The following is a 6000-nucleotide window of genomic DNA, read 5'->3' as shown; positions in this document are numbered from 1 at the left end:
TATGGCAGCACTGTCAGATCTTTAAATTCTAATCATGTTCTCACACCCTCTTCATAATCATGAGCATCAAAGGTAGCCCTCTTCTACTGAAGCTTCACAACTGTTGGGTGCTCTAATGAGAAGCTCTCCATCATTGACCTGTGCCTCAGAACTTCAGTAGGGTTCCATATGGAGCACATGGACTATTTTTTTCTCTACGTTTGATGAAAGATCATAATCCTTGCTTACATATGTTATGTTCCGAGAAGCAACAAAGGATATGGTAGAGTCCAATAATCTCACATTAACAGAATTGAACTCCTCATTGGAGAAAGCTGCTATTTATACAAATAATGAATATGCCAAAATATGCAAACATAAGAAATTTCAAGAACCTTCCAGAAATGAAGACTACTATATAACAAATAATTGTTAGTGGTCAGGTTTGAAATGGTGACACGTGGCAGGCCAGGTAGCAATGTTAACTGCTACGGCACACTGCATGCATCACAGTGTTTGGCAACATCATACACCATGGCGTGAAAATAACAAGTGCAAAATCCTGTTACATGTTGCACTACAGAAAAATTATTCCACTATACTCATGGAATAAAACAGCAGCAACACTACAGCCAAATAAATGTCAAGATTACCTTGCTGAACACTTGCACTGAATTGGTATGTATCCATCACCTAAATGTATAATTTGCAGTACAGAAAGACACTGATCTGAACTGTTATCATCTGCTAACTTTTGGAAAATTAGTGGAACATTGTGCTGAGAAGTTCAAAAACAAATGGCTGTGTATCAATCCAAAAGCCATTAAAGGAAAATAAAACCTTTAATGATGCAAGATAACAACTCTACATGTAAGGGGCACTGGTGTGTGTAACTGTAGAGATGTTGTAGGCTCCCATTGTTGCTGAATTGTGTAGTCCATTCTCAAGTGCCTTGGTATCCAGCATAATATCACCCTTTTACCAGCCTCTATAGGTATAAAATGAAGTTCTAGATGGGCTGTAGTGGTTTCTTTGGTGTGTACAACCACCAGATGGCCTTTTAGTGCACCCAGAGTCTGTAGAGAGAAAATGTCCATTACATTAATACTTGTTCCATGGTTCATTGATATTACATTTTGTAATATGTAGAACGAGCCAGTTTAGCGTATTTTCTTTACACAATATAATTTTTTTGCAGATACTACTTCATGTCTAAAAATTCATCTATTGAGTAGAAGTTGTCATTCAGAAACTCTTTTAATTTATTTTTAAATGTTGGTTGGCTATCTGTCACACTTTTAATGCAATTTGGAAAATGACCAAAGATTGATTAATTACCCCAAAATATGATGCCATATGAAAGCAGTGAATGAAAATGGGCACAGTATGCTGATTTACTGACATGTTTATCACCAAAATTTGCAATAACCCTAATAGCATAAGTAGTTGAACCTAACTGTTCCTGCAGATCATCCATGTGTTCTTCCAATTCAATTTCCTATCAATGCACACACACAGAAATCTTTAATACTTTGCTTCAGCAACAGACTTCTGTTCAGTCTATATTTATCAATGGTGATATGTTATTTACTGAACAGAACTGTATGTACTGTGTTTTCTCAAAATTTAGTGAGAGTCCATTTGTAGAGAACCACTTAATAATTTTCTGGAAGACATTATTTACAATTTTCTCAGCTAATTCTTGTTTGTTGGGTGTGATTACTATACTTGTATCATCAGCAAAAAGAACAAGATTTACATCTTCATTAATATAGAGTGGCAAGTCATTAATATATATTATGAACAATAAGAGACCCAAGACTGAACCCTGTGGGACACCATTCTTGATGCCTACCCAGTTGGAAGACTCTGGTGATTTTTGCAGACTATCTGTACTGTTAATTTCAGCCTTCTACATTCTTCCATATAAATTTGAATTAAACCATTTGTGCACTGTCCCACTCATACCACAATACTTAAGCTTATCTAGAAGTAGTTCATGATTCACACAATCAAAAGCCTTTGACAGATCACAAAATATCCGAATGAGTGATGTTTGGTTATTCAGAGCATTTCATATTTGATTAGAGAAAGCATATATAGGATTTTCTGTCGAAAAACCTTTCTGAAAACCAAACTGACATTTTGTTAGTACTTCATTTTTTCAAATATGTGATGCTACTCTTGAATACATTACTTTTTCAAGAGTTTTGGATAAAGCTGTCAGAAGTGTGATTGGACAATAGTTGTCAACTTAGACCTATCCCCTTTTTTATGTGATGATTTAATAACAGCATATTTCAGTCTATTTGGAAAAATGCCCTACGTATGTGGCTAAGAATCCTACTTATCTGCTGCGAACAAGCTTTTTAGCACTCTGTTGGAAATGCTGTGCAAGCTTTTACTTTCAAGTGAATTTATTATTTTCCTAATTTCAGTAGGAGAGGTGGGTTGAATTTCAGTTTCATCAGTTGCTTAGGTATTGTCTCTTCCATGTACTGCCTTGCATTTTCTAATGAATAGCTGGATCCTGTTTTCTTTACAACACTAAAAATATGATAATTAAAAATTTTTCTACTTCTGACTTTTTTTTAACAAACTTTTCAATGAGTTTGATAGAAATACAGTCTTCCTGTGCTCTCAGTTGCTCCGTTTCCCTTTTAAGAATATTCCAAATTGCTTTAATTTTATTATCAGAGGTGCTTATCTCAGACGTAATGTATGTACTTCTGAACGTTTTAATAACTTTTCTTAATACAGCATCATAGTTTATATATCACTGTTTCTGGATCATTACTTGCTTTAGCTATTAGATACATATACCTTTTCAGTTTACAAGATTTTTTTATCCCTGTAGTAAGCCATGGCTTTTTAGATGGTTTCTTACAATTATATTTCACTGTTTTCTTAGGGAAACTGTTTTCAAATATACTCACAAAGTGCCGGTATTATGAAATAGGTTAAATTTTAAATTAGCATCAGGTCCCCTGTACACCTCATCTTAGTCTAAAAGTTGCAAGCTCTCCTAAAAATTGCAATTATTAAATCATTAATTGAACACACTATTTTGGAGGACTGTTTTGCAATACAGTATGGAGCTATGTCATATATTTGACTAGCTGTGAATCATGATCAGAGAGATAATTCTTAACAGGAAAAGTTTTTATTTGATTAAATTTATTTTGGTCTGTAAAAACATTATCTATCAGTGCACTGCATTCCTGTACCACCAGAGTAGAAAAATCAACCAACAAACTGAAAGAGCCAAGTAATATGTCAGGCTCTCTCTCTCTCTCTCAGAAACTCTACACTGAAAATCCCACAAACAATAATTTGCTTCCCTCTGTCAGACAGATAGCACAACAAATAAGTCCCAGTCACAGCACAAATTTTAATCCATTTCTTCAGCTTCCATCATTATACTAGAGAAATGGCTTGAAGGTGGTTTAATGAACCCTCTGCCCAGCACTTAATTGTGAATTGCAGAGTAATCACGTAGATTAAGATGTAAAAAAAATAGCAAAATAGTTTTCTGTACCTACAATGACCTCTGGGCTTTGTTGCCCTGTCCTAGGAAGAAGCAGTTAGTAGAAAAATTGAGATGAAGCCCATTGTCCATAAGAAACTTATTAAATATTTAACTACAATGTTATCTAAATTACTTGGTTATATCATGCACCTTTCCATTTATTCCATATCCATTAACTGACAAAGTTCCACGATGGAGTTGGTTCAACGATTTCATGAATCGTTACAAACATGTTTGTCTATAATAATGAAGACAATCAATTTTTGACAATATAATGTACTTGTACACGTAAAAAACTACTTGCCAATTGACAGCAGGAGAACACACACACACACACAGGTTTAGAAAAAAGGGATAGTGTTCTGAAAAATCACTCAGAACCCTGGGTCAGGGGAGACTTACCAGATGGGGTGAAAAGAAAAGATTGATTGTTGAGGACTGCACCAGACAAGATTTGAAAACCTGAGAGTTTAAAGTGAAAGACAGGGTAATATGCGAGACAGAGATTACTGCTAAATCTTCATGTACAAGTTAATAAGAGTGAAAAGCTAAGTGCAACCCTTTTATTTTTTATGTATGTGTTCTCCTGCCAACTCTTGGTGAGTAGAATTTTTATCTATCCAGTTGCATTACATTGTCAAACACTAGTTATTTTCATTGTTACATTAGCCCATGCAGCCATCGTTCCTTTTTATGTAACCCTCTTGTCAGTCTTTGTTGTTGCCCGCCTTGTTCAAACTGTCATCTGTTTTCTACCTTATGTGGTAGTCCATTCGTTTATCTATCTTTACCACCCAGATTAACCAACACTTTGTCCCTGCATCTTTTCTAGTACTGATTTCCATGCATGTAGATGGATCCATTGTTATTTACAAATTTGCATATAACAATTTTTTATGGTTCACTGCACTGCAAGGCCTTCTGCCGATCATCATCACCAATTCATTTGCAAATTTGACAGCTATTTTCTTTCCCACTCTCCACTTATCTTGTTTATACATAATTCTTTTGCTTTGTTGTGCTTTTGTTTTTCGCCAGACCAGTCTGATAGACTTTTTCTGCTCTCCCCTACATTACTTCATTTGCCAAACAAAGTAGTTTACATTTTCATTTATGAGTTTTTCTTTCTGTCTGCCCAGTTTTTAAAATTATGTCTCTTTTCACGACTTTCCCTATTGATTTTTCTTTTCCAATCATTTTTTCATATCATATAGGCCAGTTTTCTAGTGAGAAATTCTCATTGTCTGTTATGATTTTTGTACCAATTTTTCTGATTTTTCCAAATTTTTTCCTCGCTTTTCTACCATTTTTCTATCTTTTTCCACCCTCTGCTTTGTTTCTTTGTGTCTCCACCATTCCTAACACTACAAACTATCCTCACTTGCCATGATGAATCCCATCGCACATGTGAATTGGTTATTTTCGAAAACATGCTTTTGCACTATCAAAACTAAGATCCCACATTCTGTTTCTTGAATCTTGCTTGTAGCTTGAAGTTTCTTCCAAAGGTCTAACATTGAAACTCCCTGTTTCTGAATTTAATCTTACTCTACACCTGCCTCTTTTACAGATTCAAATACAGCAATCTCTTGCACGTACCTGGCTAATCTGTGACCTATATACCATATATGCCAATTTCCACTCCACCAGACTTCTTTCCTTCTACAATAGCCTGCTGTTATCTACATTTCCTTGTATGGTATTGTCCGTCATGCCAACTTCAAGCTGCAACAACATGACAGACTTCACCTTAAAAAATTATCCCACCTTCTCCTAAATTACCTCAACAATGGTGTTTCCCTTCCTGTCCTCCTGCTGCTCCCTAAACAGCCACACCATCAACCACCATCCTCTCCTATAAAGCGAGCTTGGCCAACCTCCTCAACATCCCACAGCCTTTACCACTGCCACCCCCTCCCCCTCCCAGTCCAATAACAACTCATAATCACAAGAACCAGTCACAATAGTACAATGTTCTCAACCTCTTGTCTAAAGCATTCTCCCCTTCTGAATTACCTGTATTATCCATGGGCCCCACTTTCAGCCCTAAACCTGCATTTAATCATGCTGCTTTGGTGAAGGACCTGCTTTCCTTCACATGCAATGTCAACTGTAAATATCACTTTGCAACCCAATCCCAAAACCTTTCAAACAGCAAACCTGACATTGAACACTGCCTTGAACAATTTCAACCGTGATCCCAACTTTATCCACCACCACTACTTCAAAATTATCCAATGCAAGCCTTCCCAGAATTCCTCACATCCAGCATTGCTTCACAACCCTACAACATGATCCTAACCTGTCCTCTGCAGAACTCCGGGCTCTGCATTCCCTAAAAGATGAGGGCTCCATTATTATCCTTCCAGCAGACAAAGGACCCACCATTGCACTACTTGAGTGACAGGAGTATGTTAGTGAAGGTGACTTGCCAGCTGTCTGACACCTCTACATACAGCATCTGCCATCAAGATCCCCTCCGTGTGATTCAG

Source organism: Schistocerca piceifrons, chromosome 1 (assembly GCF_021461385.2).
Source record: "Schistocerca piceifrons isolate TAMUIC-IGC-003096 chromosome 1, iqSchPice1.1, whole genome shotgun sequence".
Taxonomy (NCBI): Eukaryota; Metazoa; Arthropoda; class Insecta; order Orthoptera; family Acrididae; genus Schistocerca; species Schistocerca piceifrons.
This window is presented reverse-complemented; position numbering follows the sequence as displayed.